Raw genomic sequence first — 17,000 nt, 5'->3', positions numbered from 1 at the left:
CGAAGCCAAGGCTGACACTTTTGTTTCATTTTACTAATGTTGAGAGGGTACTTTGCTGCCCTTCTGGGCGCCTCCTGAAAGCAGTCCTGGTTCCTGGGCCGTTGTCAGCTTCTGGCTGCATTGAAATAGACAAGTACAGGTGCCTCTTAGGAAATGTGGCTGAATTTTGGACTCGCAGAGAAAGGCTCGTGAGGACTAGGGGGAATTAAAAAGAAAAGAGAGAGAGAGCAGCTTTATTATTCTTTGTCCTAACAAATCCTGTTTTGTAACTATCCTGCAGATAATGCTGCCATTGTTTGCTAAAAGCCTTCAAACAGTGTGTAAGACTGAACTGTAAGAAAACAGAAACTCTGCCGCTGTATTGTCTATACCCGGGCCAGGGTCCTCCCCGAAGGTCTGTGCCGGAATAGGAAAGGTTTTCTTCTGTGGAAATCGAATCGTCTCTTCATTGATATTAATAGCACACTAGAGATGTTGGCCATGATGCTCAGAGAGGCGGTCGGGAGGGAAGGAAATCTGATCTTGCTGGGGGGAAAATGACAGCCTCTTGGCCCCACGGTGGAGGAGACATCATCCAGGCTCAGTGTGCATAATGGCATCCTGGCTTAACTGTTTGCTCTAGGAATTTTAATCTTGAGCTGTTTGTTTTACTATCTGGGGTCTTGCTATTTTTTGTTCCTGTGCTGTCTTTAGAAAGCACCATATTCAGGGGCTAATCCAGTCTTTTTTTAAAGTGAATTTTTAAAAAAAGACTCAGAAATTCATGTACTGTACACTTAGATCATTCTGGGGTATGATGGGGGTATTCTGCTTTCTTTTTGAGGGTAGAGTGTTATTTCAAAAATAAGTTGCCATGATTAACAAGGGTGAACCATCCAAGGAAGTTATGTCCTGTGTGAAGATATTTCAGGGTGTGGGAATTATGTCCAGGCTCTAAAAGAAGGAGTTTTCATGACCAGTGAACTGTTGCCTCTGTTTGAGTAACTCTTTTCAACAGAAGAGTGTGCTGTTCCCCCGCAGGTTGGAAACCGTGAGAATTTAAATAAAATTTCATCAACCTTATTAAAATATGTAGGGACTTGTGTCTTCTTGGGTACAAATCAGTCTAGAGACTTAGAAGCATTTATTAACAGTGAGGCTGCTGAAGGTTTTTAATAACAAAATTACAAATACTCTATCTAATTGTAAGTATATGACTTTTATACTTGGTTTTTAAGGGGAAAAATACTTTTTTTTGAGGCAAAGTAACTCCGTCAGAGCACCTTCTGTGATTAGCGCTATTGTATTCTTAAATTTTGATTGATAGAGATAATAGTTTTCACTTAAAAATACAGACAGGTACTTTAACTTTCCATGACAATAGCTATTTGCATTTCTTTTATCTTTTTGTTTAACATTTGTGGGGGTTGGGATGGATTTGATTATTAACTCTTATTGCACACTAAAGGTGAATCTAAAACAAAGGCTTTGTTAGAGCTTCAAAGGGAAAACAGCAAATATTGTTTTTAGGTTTCAACATTTAAAGGCTGCTAAAGGATACCTATAAAATATTTTCACATGACCACGGCCAGGGTTTTCCTTTTCTGTAAGGTAGGAGAGAGTCATTTTTCCAAATGAGATGGGCCGATGTGGAGTGAGTGGGGGGCTGCCAGCCTGAAGTAATTTCATGGGCAAGCATCCACTGGGGTTTACTGCACCACGTGGCTTAATGTATAATATTTTAGGGTTTTGCCCTACTAGAATGGACTCCAAAGTTAGGTACTATGAGCTGAGGAGGGCCCCAGAGGATGAGGAGAAAGGAAGTAAAATGTTACTTGCAGGGATAGGAGAGAGATTTGGAGAATGGTGGATTCAAAGTTACACATTTCTTTGACAGAGACAAGTAAAAGAAGTGTAGTGTTTGTGAAGCTGCAAGCCTGGGTAGCGTCCAAGTTTGCCTCTGGTCTCAGAGACCCCGACTGCACAGCAGCTTCTTCCTTCCTTTTCTTTCCTGTTTCCTTCCTTTATTCTTTTCCTTTCTTTTTCCCCTCTGTTTTTCTCTATTTTTTCCTTTCTCCCCTTTTTCCGTTTTTATTTTCTTCTTTCTTTTCTTTCTTCATTCCCCACCTTCCCCACTTTTTTTTTTTCTTTTTTCTTTTTTTTTTTTTCAAACCTGACTCAGTATTCGAAGTCTTAAGGGCATAGAACAAAGTTTGAGATTGATTTTGGGGTAGATTTTCTTAACTATAGAAAATAAAGTGACCCTTGTCTTATATTTTTCAGTAGTCAAATATATGTTGATGTCCTTCTATTTCCTAAGAAGTCATTGAAAAACAAGGTATTAAAGCCCACAGGAGATAAGATTCCCTATTTAAAGAGGCAGCAAACTCTTGGGGCAGTTTTTGCAGATGAGTACAGGCCATTCGATTGGAGGATCTGGGGATATGGGAAGTCTGAACCATGTTCCTTCCTCAGTTTCCTAGTAAGAAAGTGTCCTCTAGCCATAGACCTACTGAACTGCCCCCCTAATCACCACCCGGGGGCTTGCTTTGCTCATCTTTGCGTCTTTATTAAGACTGGCACATAATAGGTTCTCAGCCAGTATTGGGTAGGCTGAAGATTGAGATGAACTATGTTGGGCATACTTCAGAGTTGCTTTTGCACAATTATATAAAATGAAGTATAATGCAGAAATCTTAATGCAGATAATTTATTTTAGCTGTCAGGAAAGGGAAGGGGGAAATACTATAAACGGGAAAAAAAGAGCCGATATTCTTCATTTTCAGTTTTGTGAAATGAGATTGCACCTCCACATTTCCCTGCAACTCATTTCCAAGTAGGGCATACTAGTGGACACCGTGTATTATATGTCACACAGATTAAATTAAGGGCAAAATATATCCATAGAAAGTATGATATTGAAACACTACAATAATCTGAGGGTTCTTTAGAATAACAGTCCTAATTAGGGAGGAGGGGTGGTTGGGGAGGTAGAGAAAGAGGAATGTACATTTAGTGTTTCACCCTAGAGTTCGCAGTAGAAATTTGGTGTCCTGGACATGGTTTTTGTGGTCCCTGTGTAGCTTCAGGTAAATGGTACTGTTGCAATCAGTAGTGAAGAGGCCACGGAACAATTCTGGTGTTCACAGGATCTTAACTGTTACAGAGAATGACATAAAGGAAAATAAGTAATTTCTGTTTACCGTATCCTTGGCTCACTTTTAAAACCTAAAACCAGTAGGAAACTTAAAAAAGAAAGAGAAAAAGAAAAAAAAAAAAACGCAATTCGTATGGAGACAGCATTTTTTAAAAGAAGACAAGTGGGCTGGAGGGGAATGTATTTCTTTTATCTTTATCTTTTTTTTTTTTTTTTTTTACATAAAAGCTTTGCATAATCATTTAATTTTAGTTTTGGTGCTTGTGCTGCCAGTAAGCATACAGGTAAATAGTTGATCTATTTGATAAGTAAAAGTGATTTAAAGAAAATAGCAAATATAGTATTGGAAAGGGAAGTTTTATGCTTTGGAAAAAATGAAATGCGTATTTTTCTGCTGGTTGTTGGTTTCCAATTCTTCTAAGCTAGTGATGAGGCAGACTCGGGCCCCAGTACTACCCCCTAATTTTCTTGTCTATTATATTGACACATTTCATTTACTTTAGCATGATGGCAAACAGCTGTTGAACTATTAATCTTTTCTCAGCAAAACTAGAAAAATGTCTATTAGATTACTTTGTTAATGTATACCTTCTCTAAAATGAAAATCAACAGAAATAAATTAATGAGTGGCCAATCGTTCATGTTCACCAAAATTTATGAAACTTCAAAATGGAGAAAGATAGAGATTATATCCCACTGCCAGTTTTTTATGTGTAAGTGAAAATTAAATGTAGTCAGTTTCGTATTGTTTTAGTATTTATAAATTGGAGGGTCAGTTGTATAATTTTGTTGTAATTCTTCCCCCAGTATCCCTAGGGGAAAAATGGATACTTGTTAAATCTGAGGCTGAACCAGCTTCTATTTTTGTTCTGTGTTCACGTATGCACTATACTGTGTGGATAGGTGAGTAGAGAAACAGGTCTAGTGTTTACCTGAAAATGTTCCGCAGGTTCAAATGCAGCACTGGAGATAACTTTATTCGAAGTAGGCATTTTCAGCAGTTTTTTAAAAAAATTAAATTTTAATGAAGTCCAGTTGTTTGCCAGGCCTATATGATAGCAAATCTCATCTGCATTGCAAAGTCTAATACTATAGGTCTGACTGCCAAACATGCAAAAATAGACACAGCTCAATAGATAAACATATAAATTAGTTTACGGGGCATGTATTGGAGAACATCTCAAGTAAAAAGGAAAGAGGAAAAGGCGTTCTTGCTTTGAATTGAGTAGGATCTGCCAAAGTTCACTTGCTTTACATTTAAGATTTGATGAGTGGTAGATGCAGAAATTTCTGTGTGTGCTTTGTATCTACTGAGCTCTGATTTGTGTAGAGTGGGGCTCTGCAGATCTTAGCTCTACCTTGAGGACCTGACCATCTTTGCTCTGTTTTTCTTTCTTATCATCGCTTGCCCTGAAATAGACTTCTCACCACTGGAGAAACCAATCTTGGGGACATACATCAGCAGTAAAGCACACGATTTTCATTTTCAATTTGAATTGTTTTGTGTAAAAACAAAAAGGTTTTGGTCAGGCTGCAAAATAGTAATTTTAAGTCCCAGAGCTAGGGTTTTCCCCCACCCAAATGGTGAAAATTTATGGTGAAAACCTCCAATTTCCTCTTACAGTAAACATGAAAATTATGATTTCACTCAGAGCCTGCATCTTTTTCCAATCTTAATGGCAAGAATCTGCATACACTTGCTTGTGGAAATGTCATAAATTGGCCTCGGATCAATTCCTCAAAGATAGTACACACCAAAGTGCCACTTTCAAATTTTTAGCCCTCGTGAAATAAGATTTTACTCTTCTCAATGATGTTTGCCTTTCCACATTCAGGGCTGACAGCAGAGGGATAAGCAGGGATATATTCCTATAAAATTAAACCACTTCATTACATACTATTCTGAAGAGTGAGCAAAAAGATATTAACATTTTAGTAAAATGATGATATGATTTCGCCACCTTAAAAATTATATGAGCATTTGGTCAATGGATATGGAATGAATCCTGTACCCTCTTAGTAACTTGATCTAAATTAATAAACAAATGTTTTTCTTTTCACTCATGCCATATGTTGATCCCAGTTACATGGGCAGAGAGAGGCAGCTTGTAATGTTTCTTAAAGGATTAAACACTGTTTTGCATATGGGAGTATGCAGATGCAGGAGTAGGATGTGGGGTAAAATGTGTTCCATGGTTTCTTTGTGTTTTAGGAAGCTTGATTTCAATTGTTTGTTTCATGTGACATGAACTCTTTTTATTTAACTTAGTAGCTCCAGTAGATACATGGAAAGAGAAAAACATTCTGTGAACAGCTTTCACCAGCAATTAACTCCCTGCCTCTCCCCAAAGTGAAAATGGTGCTGCTTTCATTCATTTTGAAAGGTCCGAAGTGGCAGAAAGCATCTTGTCTGCAAGACCTAACTCTCTTCTGAAAGGGGGAAAAGAAAGTCTCTGCTTTAATGAAATAAGAGATGTTGTGGATATTAACGAAACAGAGACACGTTCAAGTGGCAGTCTGGTTTCCAAAAACAAAGGCCTGTGAGTCACATATTATTCTACGTGAAAATAAATTGATAGACAACAAGATGAGAAAAAGTTGATACACAACATTTGAAATGTTTCATCTTGACTTTTTCCCTCCAAGTCGATTTTGTTGTCTTGAAGAGCTCAAAGGCATATGGTCCAGATAAGTAGAGATTCTTGGGACTTGTTTTTATTAACCCTGAAAGTCATTTGCCATTAAATAGAATTGAGTTGTTTTGTTGTTTTCCTTGTGTCTGTCCTTGGCAGAGGTGGTTGTTACTTCTCTTGACATTCAGATTTCGATATTCTCTTTTGTTTTCAGGGTAAGACGTGACCTTTTGAGGTGACTATAACTGAAGATTGCTTTACAGAAGCCAAAAAAGGTAAATGCAAATGTGATTAGTGAAGTTATATCCAGGGCTGTGACTTTTGCCTTCCAGGCATTTTAATTCAGTTGGTTTCTGGTGTGTATTTGTCAAATCAACATGTCTTTATTTGCGTGTAAGAACGTATGTGGTGTATTTTTGGAGGTCCTAGGAAAAATGGTTGCCCTCAAGAAATGGTCTACAGATTCACATTTCCCCCCTAAATATTATCAAACTCTTCTCTGTTTGTTGAAGCTGAACTTATTTTTATTTTTTAAATTTATTTTTTTCTTGTTGACTTGGTAAGTTTAAAGTTAGAAAGCAATATTCACATCACAAAAGTGGTGATTCATAAAATTAACTTGCTGCAAACAAGAGTAACGCATGTCAGTATTGTGTGCTGAAGTGGTGTCATCTGATTGATGTTCATCTGGCGGCTTTATAATCACCTTCTTTCAGAAATTAACAGTCAGGCACCATAGCAACATGCCACATTGATGTAACTGCTGAGCAGTGTGGGGCATATCTCTGTAATGTCAGCGCTAGGCTGCCTTGTTCTCTTGACCTTGCTTGAAAATCAAATGAGTACTTGATTTTAAAATTAGAAGTTTTCAGAGAGACTAATGTAGCTTAATGAATTAAAGCCAAATTTAATTTTCTCAAATTTGCTTTTGGGAGGCGGAATGAAAAAGTTCTCCGGTTAAAATGGTTATGGATGCTACATATTTACTTGATTTCAAAAGTGCCTCTGATAAAGGGAATGATCATCTTACACAAGATAATCCTGCTGGTCATTTTAACATCTGATGTTTCTCAAGCAGTAGCATCTTTATTTCATTTAGAATATTTGGCCTTTAATAGTTCCATTTGATTTAGTAGATTTGTGTCTGTCTAAAAACAGGTTACCTGCCAGCATGGTTGAACAAAGGCTTTGCTGAGATTTTACTAAAGTTTATGTATTTGTCAGATATAGACTTCTTATTGAGTTGAACAGTTTTTTGTGGAACTTTTCATAACGTGAAGAATCTTTGATCAGTTTTTGATAAATCTCACCTGGGGCTTGGGAGGTTCTAGAATGCATATATATAAAGGGGATGGATTTGTTTTTGTAGTTGCATTCTGGCACATTTAATTTGGGCCAGAAAAATCAGACTTGCATCATTTCACCATCTACATTGTTTAAATGAAACCTTTGCAGGATCTACCTAATTGTATTTCAAAGAGGATAAACATACGTTTCAGATGTTTTGGTGTGGAAGAAGTTGGTTCCCAACCAGTAATTGGGATTATCAGGCCACAGCAAGACACTTCCCTTTGTTGACACTCAATTTTCTTTTTCTTTTTATTTTTCTTCTTTGTGAGATGGAGTCTCGCTCTGTTGCCCAGGCTGGAGTGCAGTGGCAGGATCTCGGCTCACTGCAACCTCTGCCTCCCAGATTCAAGTGATTCTCCTGCCCCACCCTCCCAAGTAGCTGGGATTACAGGCACTCGCCATCACACCCAGCAAATTTTTGTGTTTTTAGTAGAGACGGGGTTTCACCATGTTGGTCAGGCTGGTCTCAAACTCCTGACGTCGTGATCTGCCCACCTCAGCCTCTCAAAGTGTTGGGATTACAGGCGTGAGCCACCACGCCCGGCCTCGTTGTCTAATCTTTGAAAGGAAGGCGTTAATCTCTATCAGGGGTCTGCAAACTTTTTCTGTCAAGGGTCATATAGTAAATATTTTCTACTTGTTGGGGGCATTCAGCCTCTGTTGCAGCTACTCAGCAAGGCAGTAATTTGCTGTCTCCTGGTCTCTATAATCTCACAGAGTGATCTCAATCCAAGATGCTCCTCACGCAAAGTGGTGCCACACGTTTAACTCATCTCCTACTGTTAGCTGAGGTTTCTAGCAAAGCTAAAAATTACGATTAAACAGGCCAGGCATGGTGGCTCATGCCTGTAATTCCTGCACTTTGGGAGGCTGAGGCAGGTGGATCACCTGAGGTCAGGAGTTCGAGACCAGCCTGGTGAAACATGGTGAAACCCCCGTCTCTACTAAAAATACAAAAATTAGCAGGGCGTGGTGGCGGGCTCCTTAAATCCCAGCTGCTCGGGAGGCTGAGGCAGGAGAATCACTGGAACCTGGGAGGTGGAGGTTGCAGTGAACTGAGGTCGCACTACTGCACTGTAGCCTGGGAGACAGAAGGAGACTCTGTCTCAAAAAAAAAAAAAAAAAAAAAAAAAAAAAAATTAAACAAAGCAGAAAAAGTGGTAGAAAAGATGGAAAGTTTAGCTTGAGAGTTGCCTTATCTGTACAGCTCCAAATATAACCTTCACTGATGGGTTTTCATTTGTTGTTTTGTTTTTGTTTTTTTGTAATCACCTGTAAGCATGAATTATTTTTCTTCTGATTCAGTATCTTTATAATGTCCATTCTTTCACCTGTTACCTGAAAATGGAAATACAGTCCCCACGCCACCCCAAATTCTGTAATGTTATTGAAAGTTAAAAATGTCATAGGTCAAAGGAAAATTTGAAAAGAAATGTTTCTAGAAATTTGTCATTGGCAATGCCTGAGAAAAATAGTCTATATTACAAAAAAAAATGCTTTCTTCATAATCACTATCAAGTGCAAGATGTATTGTATTATTTAATATCGTGCAAATAAGGCCCCCCTTGTAAAATTTCTTGATCATAGAAATATTTTATATGCTCTGTCTCTATAGTTCTCTACTTTCAGTGTTTTTGGTTGTCTTTGTTTTTGTTCTATATACATTGTCTTAGTCTGTTTGGTGTTGCTATAAAGAAATACCCGAGGCTGGGCAATTTATAAGAAAAGAAATTTATTTGGCTCATAATTCTGCAGACTGTACAAGAAACATGCGCCAGTATCTACTTCTAGTAAGGACCTTAGGAAGCTTCCAGTCATAGCAAAAGGGGGTTTGGAACAGGCATGTCACATGACAAGAGAAAAAGGAAGCTTGGAGGGAAGCGGAGCCAGGCTCTTTTTAACAGCCAGATTTGTCATGAACTAATAGAGCAAGAACTCAGTCATTACTCTGGGGAGGACACTAGCCATTCGTGAGAGATCTGCCCCCATGATCCAAGCACTTTCTATTGGCTCCTGCTCTGACCCTGGGGATCAGATTTCAAGATGAGATTTGGAGGGGACAGATTTCCAAAGTATATCATACATCATCTTCAGTATTCCTATTCCAAGTGAACATTTCATTACTTAACACTTTTTTTTTTCTTTTACAGTATCCATTCCGTCTGTGTTTTGATGCTAATTTCAAATTTTGGGGAGAAATATGTTAGAGTATATAGACTTAAGTAATATATGTAATTTTTACCTTTGAACAAGGTGAAAGATCTTTCAGAGACTAATTTGTATATATCTTGATCTCTTACCTAGAGAGAAATAAAAGGTTTGTTGGAAATATACAATTTAAAAAGATGTTTCAAGTGAATATAGTGGTTAGCGTTTCTTTCTGATGAATAAGCGTTAAATGAGGAGAAGACCTTGCCATCCAGCAATGGACAAAAAAAACAGCATCATCTTTCACACTGCAAGAAGCATGTAGACTTCAGATGCCAGGAGTTTCTCAATAAATACCACGCCTCAAATTTGAAACCTGGGAATTATTAACAGTCAGTATAGATGCACAGAAATATGCCTACAAAGGTACTATGGGAATAACTGATTATGTACATAAAAGTCGCCAGGCAAATTCAGAAAACCAGATGAAGCCATTTTGAAATTTGGATTCTATGGTCTGGAGAGTCATAAATAACAGTCGTCATACTCGCTAGTGATATAACAATTTTCTTCCAACTAGATCTGAGTGCTTTACACAATGGGTCTGGTTGCTGGCATTCGTAAGAGGTAGCTGGCAATTCTTATAATCCCCACTTTACAGACTGGAAAAACGTTCCCGTTGATGATAAATAGTTCACCCAAGGTCATCCAGAATGTCAAGATGGAAATTAAAGAGGGATGCACTGGTCACAATTATACAGATGTCGTTCTATTATGGTTGCGTTGGTTTGGTGATCTAATAAAGGTTTCTGTGGCGTTTTTCCCTGCCTCCCCTCACCATTGACAATTTACTCACATGCATTGCTTAAAATTCAAATCCAATTTGTAAAATTCATCATCTTATATTCAATTCTGAATGGCATTGAGAGTTGAAGATAATCATCAAGGCCATATAGATTACAATTAAAAAGGTTAGTTTTAAACATTAGGCATCTCCAAGCTTCACATTTTGTGTATTGGTTCAGTTTTTTTTTGTCAAGTTATTTGAGAGAAAATTAAAAAACAATCAAAAGGAAGTTTAATCATTGCAATTTTGCCCCCACCCCTATCCCTAATTTGAGGTGTTTTAATGTTAGATGAAGGAACTATAAATGCATCCTTGTGGATAACATTCATCGTGTCTTACCTATTATAAATTATTTCCTGGTGAAAAATAAAGCTAAAATGCTATTCAGTTATTTGAAATATAAGTTCCTTTAAAAGTGTATATGTGAGTGATTTGAACATTTACCTAATGACAACAGCAATTCTGAGTTAAACCCATTCAAAACTACCTTTTTATAGTAGTTAGCATTTGAATTATGTGACTGTTAATTAAGGGAGTTGTTACGAAGACACTGTAAGCAGTTATTGAGTTACCAGATGACCGCAGTGGCTGGAATGTGATCAGTCAATTCAGTTAAACATTGAAATGCTCCCTGATCCCCCCACACACATACAGTATACTCATGCCTGGGTTGTAACAGTCAGGGTAAAGACTAGGCTGGTGTAACAAAGAGACCCCAGCGTAAAATGGCTTAAATAAAATAGAAGTCTACTTCTCTCATGAAACAACCAGACCAATGTAGCTTGTCTGGGCAGATTCTTTCCATCTGTGCTCTCCTACCTTCGGGCTTTGTCTTTATCAGAGAGTTGAAGCTATGTTGTTGCTGCACTGTGGAGATGTCCAAAGCAGGTAATTTTCTTTTAATCAAAAGAGTTAAACATTGTATACATCCCACTCATTGTCACTTAAATGGTAAGATTATGGTCTTAAAGCTCAGCAAGCTTTGAGGGCTGTTGGGAAATGTCTCTACCTAGGTGGCCAGGAGCCTTGGGAGAATTGACAAACAGATTTAAGGGGACAAGTAGAATACAAGTACTTCATTGATTCAGTTGCTCCAATCTGTAATTTCATTCATTCATTCATACATACAGATGTATGTATATACATACATATATTTATTCTTACTGCAGATGTTTATTGGTAGGTGTGTGCTAGGTGCTGTGATTGTAGCACCGTGTAAGAAGGACATGGTCTCTGTCCTCATAGAGTTGATATTCTAGAGGGGCAGGCATATGTGAATGACGATGATGAAGATGGGTGTTAGGAAGGGCAATTATTGGTTGATTTGAGAAGTATTCTAAAAGAAGGAGCCCAGGGTGTCGGGAATTATGTGTTTTAGCATCGTGTGGAAGTTACGTGAGATTAACTTGATTTCCTTATATGCTGTTGTGAATGTTATCAGGCATGTTAATTTTTTGTTAACAGAATTACTGAGATATAATTCACATACAGTTCACCCATTTAATGTGTACTGACTTTTCAATAGTTCTTAATGTGTTCAGAGTTGCAACCATCTAGTTCGGTTTTAGAATATTTCATCGCCTAAAAAAAAACCCTAGTAACTATTAGCACTTACACTGCGTTCTGCCCTCCACCCATCCCCTGATAACAACAAATATACATTCTGTTTGTATAGATTGACTTAGTCTGGATGTTTCATAGAAATGGAATCCCACATCCTTTTATGACTGGATTCTTTCACTTAGCAAAATGTTTTCAAGGTTCATCTAGGCATTTAAAATTTTTAACTGTCTTAAAACCTCATGAGTTCTTATTTTTAAATCTAGGAGAATGGTTGCTTGAAATATTCTTACAAGGGACAGAACTGGGGAAAAATTACTGTTTTTTATGCTGTGTGTATTTCCATAGACTGACATGGCCTCTCAACAGTTAAACATCAGAATTTAAATGTTTGCATTTTAAGTTAGCTGTTTTTAAACATTGTTAGCCATAATGCTAAACTAAGTTACTCTGTAAACAAGAGCTGTCTCTCTTGAATGTTAGTTTCAAAGAACAAAAATTTCTTAAATATTGATTTCCAGAGAAATATGCTCAATAGAGTTCGTTTTCAAGCAGAAGTCACTTGTTGAAATGTACATGAAGGCATATTTAGTAGTAAAGACAATATTTGCAGCAATTATCAAATAACCATATTTTGCACAGTGAACAATCAAAAATACAAAACCAAATAACAAATGGTTTTATCTATCTTTTTTTTTTTTTTTTTTTTAAAGAAATGGGGTCTGGCTGTGTTGCCCAGGCAGGATTGCAGTGGCTGTTCATTGGTGCGATCAGAGCTTACTGCAACCCTGAACTCCTGGGCTTGAAAGAACTTCCTGCCTCAGCCTCCTGAATAGCTTGGATTGTAGGCTCACACCACTGAACTATTGTATGCATGTATTTTTTTGTTTGTTTGTTTTTCGAGACGGAGTCTGACTCTGTCCCCCAGGCTGGAGTGCAGTGGCGCAATCTCGGCTCACTGCAAGCTCCGCCTCCCGGGTTCACGCCATTCTCCTGCCTCAGCCTCCCGAGTAGCTGGGACTACAGACGCCTGCCACCACGCCCTGCTAATTTTTTTGTATTTTTAGTAGAGACAGGGTTTCACTATGTTGGCCAGGATGGTCTCGAACTCCTGACCTCATGATCCGCCCACCTCTGCCTCCCAAAGTGCTAGGATTACAGGCTTGAGCCACCGCGCCCGGCCTGTATCCATGTATTTTTTAAATGATGTTTTTGCTGTCCTATCTGCCAAAGGCACAAATATTCCAACTGCTCACCTTGAGCATTTTAGGAACAAAAACCACATGTTAGGTGGCAACTTAACGACGTACCACAGATGTAGGAAATAGAGCCTTTCCTTGGCAATTCAAAACTTCTGAAGAAATCTGAAGCTTAACTGTACAAAAACAAAATATTATAAAAGGTAGCACATCTGTGTTAACCTTGTGGGCATACCCCCTCAGTATCTAGTAACACCAAGGACCTCAAAGAAGCAAATAGTGTACTGATGACAGAATCCTTATTTTATGAGCCCGTTTAAAAGTTGAAGCTGTAGTGACAGTTACTAAGCAGTGCCGAGTTTGGATTTGAAGTTTGTGGTATCTTTTAAAAAGACTATTGGTGAATGGGACTTTGTGAACTTGAAATGACGATGAATCATTTCAGTTTGTTCCTCTCTGCCACTGATCTGGACTTTGCATGGGGTTGGGAAGAAAAAGGAAAACATGAAGTCTTTCTGCCCTTATCAAATGCACTCTTTTTAAAGGGTGAAAATCATGCAGCTCTTTCCTGAATTTTGTATATTAACATATATGTAGTATGTAATTAAAGGTAATTAGATGTTTTGTTAATTATCTGAGAGTGTGACCAGTTATTTAAAATTACCTTTTAGGCGGGGCATGGTGGCTGACACCTGTAATCCCAGCACTTTGGGAGGCCAAGGCAGGTGGATCACTTGAGGTTGGGAGTTTGAGACCAGCCTGGTCAACATGGCAAAACCCGGTATCTGCTAAAAATACAAAAATTAGCTGGGCATGGTGATGCTCACCTGTAGTCCCAGCTACCTGGGAAGCTGAGGTGAGAGAATTGCTTGAACTTGGGAGGCAGAGGTTACAGTGATCTGAGATCATGCCACTGCTCTACATCCTGGGCAACAGAGGGGAGACTCCATCTCAAAAAATAAATAAATAAAAAGTAAAATAGAATTACTTTTTAATTAAGAGAAACCTCCCATTGTTGGATGGACTGTGATTACTGCAGTCTCTGTCTTACCGTGGTAGTTTACATGCTCGTTCTTTCCTCCAGTCTTTTTTTCTGGAGGTTGGTCTGTTTCCCTTTCAAAGGGTCCTCAGCAGTCTCAGGAGGCCAGAGGAAATATCCTAAAATACATTCATTACAAATTCCATACTTTAAAGTTTATTTAGAACAGTCATTTTCAAAGTGGCCGTTGGAACCAGTTTGTGAGTTAAGGATTTTAGTGTAGTGGCTTGTACCCAAGACTTTTAAAAAATGGAATCAGCGGCCAGGCACAGTAGCTCACGCCTGTAATCCCAGCACTTTGGGAGGCCGAGGCAGGCGGATCATGAGGTCAAGAGATCAAAACCATCCTGGCCAACATGGTGAAACCCCATCTCTACTAAAAATACAAAAATTAGCTGGGCATGGTGGCGCACGCCTGTAGTCCCAGCTACTCAGGAGACTGAGGCACGAAAATCACTTGAACCCGGGAGGCAGAGGTTGCAGTGAGCCAAGATCACACCACTGCACTCCAGCCTGCTGTGAGACTCCATCTCAAAAAAAAGAAAAAAAAAATGGAATAAGCATACAGTACAGTAAAATAAAAAACAAAATCAGAATATGTCACATGTAGTAGGGATTTTATGTGTATGCAATGAAACTTTTAAAACATAATGAGTACTGTCTTTGCAGTGTAAAGTAGTTCTTTCTGCAGGTTGGATATATTTCCTCATTTGTTTATTCACACATCTTTATTAAATGCCTGCTGTATGCCAGGCATTGTGCTTGACTTCCCCTGTCCAGTGTGGAAGCCACTAGCTACCTGGGGCTGCTGAACACTTGAAATGTGATTAGCCCAAACTTGGATGTGCAGTGTAAGATCTACAAAGTATTTCAAAGCCTTTGTATGGAAAAAAGAACATGAAATATTTGATAATTTTTCTTCATCGACTACATGTTGAAATGATCGTTTTGGATACATTAGGTTAAATAAAATATTAAAATTAATTTCAGCTGTTTCTTTTTACTTCTGAAAAGTGTCACAGTTACTTATGTGGCAGCCATTGTATTTCTATTAGACAGTGTTGCTGGATTTAGCAGTGGACAGCACGGCCACCAAGCCCCCTGCTCATTGCTTTAGAGGGAGTGGACAACCAGCGAAGCATGATAAACAAGGGCGTGGTTATAGATACTGTAGAGAAAATATAAAAGGATAAGGGACGTCACATTGTCAGAGGAAAGGGTTGCTATGTAAATAGAGTGGTGGATGGTCAGGGTAAGTCCATGTAAGGTGAGCAGAGACGTAGCCTATTCTAAAGAGAGCAAGTCAGCCAGTATGGCCGAAGCAGTGTCCTTAAGGGAAGAGTACAGGTTGAGTGTCTGTTATCTGAAATGCTTGGGAGCAGAAATATTTCTGATTTGGGATTTTTCAGATTTTATAATATTTGCATTACCAGCTAAGCATCCTTAACCCCCAAATCCCAAATCTGAAATGCCCCTGTGAGCATTTCCTTTGAGTGTTGTATCTGTGCTCAAAAGGTTTGGGATTTTGGAGCACTTTTGATTGCAGAATATTGGATTAAGGCTACTCAAGTTGTAGTAAGAGACAACATAAAAGTGTAACAGGGCCAGACTGAGTAGGGCATTAGGGCTTTTTATATTCTTATTGGGGAGCCATTGAGTGGCTTTGAGCTAGAGCAAGATCTCACTCATGCTTTTTAAATGGATCACTCTGGGAGCTGTTTTGAAAATAGACTTTGGGTGGATGAGGTCATAGGCAGGGAGACTTGTTAGGAGGCTGCTAGAATAATCCCAGTGAGTTATGATGATGGCCAGGATCACAATGGCAGGGAAGGTGGTGAGAAGTTGTTGAATTTGGAATTTATTTAAACGTTGAGCCAAAGGATTTCCTAGTGAAATTGATGGGAAGTTTGAAAAAGTTGCATCACAGAAGACCCTTAAGATTTTTGTCTTGAATGATGGGATATAATCAATAGGATTCACTGATGGATTGCTTATGGGCAGAAACAGAGGAGTCAGAAGACAAATGCTTTCTGTTCTAAGGAACTGATAGAAGATGGTGCTCCCATTACTAAAATACAGCAAGACGGTGGGGCACTTTTGGGAGTAGGGGAGTTAAGCAAGGGAGACCAGGAGTATAGCTGTAGATATGGGAGGTTTGAGCTATGCACCCAGACTAAGATGCCAAGTGGGCATTTGGATATGTAGTCCTGGAAATGTCCTAGCTTGGTCTATAAATTCAGGATTTATAAGCATGTAAGTGATATCTAAAGGCATAAAACTTGACTGAACTCACCAAGGAAGCAGTGGTATAGATGAAGAAAAGAAGAGCTCCAGGATCTGGGTTCTGACTCTGGGAGGCCGAGGTGGGAGGATCTCTTGAGACCAGGAGTTTGAGATCAACCTGGGCAACATAGTGAGACTCTTTTCTCTACATTAAAAAAAAAAAAAATTAGCGGGGCATGGTGGCATGTGCCTGTAGTCCCAGCTACACTTGGGAGGCTGAGGCAGGAGGATTGCTCAAGCCCAGGAGTTTGGGGCCGCAGTGAGCCACAGTTGCATCACTGTACTCTAGCCGGAGGGACAGAGTAAGACTCTGTCTCAAAAAAGTAAAATAAAAATAAAAAGCCAACAACATTAAAAGTTTTAGTCAGAATATTGAGAACAGGAAAGATCAGAGATGGGATGAAAACTGAGATTGTGAACCAGAAACTCATTGAGGGAAGTGTTTAAAGTAGGAAAGAAAGCTAAGCATGGTGGCTCACATCTGTAGTTCCAGCTACTCAGGAGGCTGAGGCAGGAGGATTGCTTCAGTCCAGGAGTTTGAGGCTATAGTGTGCTGTGATCCTGCCTGTGAATAACCACTTCACTCCAGCCTGGGTGACAGAGTATAGTGACTCTGTCTCTAAATAAAAAATAAAATTAGGCTGGGCACAGTGGCTCATGACTGTAATACCAGCACTTTGGGAGGCCGAGGCAGGCGGATCACGGGTCAGGAGTTCAAGACCAGCCTGGCCAACATGGTGAAACCCTGTCTCTACTAAACATACAAAAACTAGCTGGGCATGGTGGCGCATTCCTGTAATCTCAG

At 39.0% G+C, this 17,000-nt stretch overlaps 1 protein-coding gene and 1 long non-coding RNA gene across 6 annotated transcripts in view; one reads left to right on the top strand and one right to left on the bottom strand.

Annotated features, from left to right (window-relative positions):
* Positions 1-17,000, top strand: part of FOXP1 (forkhead box P1) — a 411,134-nt gene that overhangs the window by 51,719 nt on the left and 342,415 nt on the right. For all 5 annotated transcript variants that reach the window (XM_058437157.1, XM_058437155.1, XM_058437158.1 and 2 more), the window contains exon 2: positions 5,984-6,044. The gene's annotated coding sequence lies outside the window, so the exon portion shown is untranslated. The remainder of the gene's footprint in view (positions 1-5,983; positions 6,045-17,000) is intronic.
* On the bottom strand, positions 13-16,419 carry LOC131383212 (uncharacterized). Its single transcript, XR_009213047.1, has 5 exons — positions 16,206-16,419; positions 13,538-13,661; positions 9,362-9,419; positions 3,004-3,136; positions 13-195 (listed from the first exon to the last, which is right to left on the bottom strand). It is a non-coding gene; the product is annotated as an uncharacterized LOC131383212 (long non-coding RNA).

Source organism: Hylobates moloch, unplaced genomic scaffold, assembly GCF_009828535.3.
Source record: "Hylobates moloch isolate HMO894 unplaced genomic scaffold, HMol_V3 SCAFFOLD_4, whole genome shotgun sequence".
NCBI lineage: Eukaryota > Metazoa > Chordata > Mammalia > Primates > Hylobatidae > Hylobates > Hylobates moloch.
Note: the sequence above shows the minus strand (reverse complement) of the source record. Positions and strands in the feature narration are given on the sequence as shown.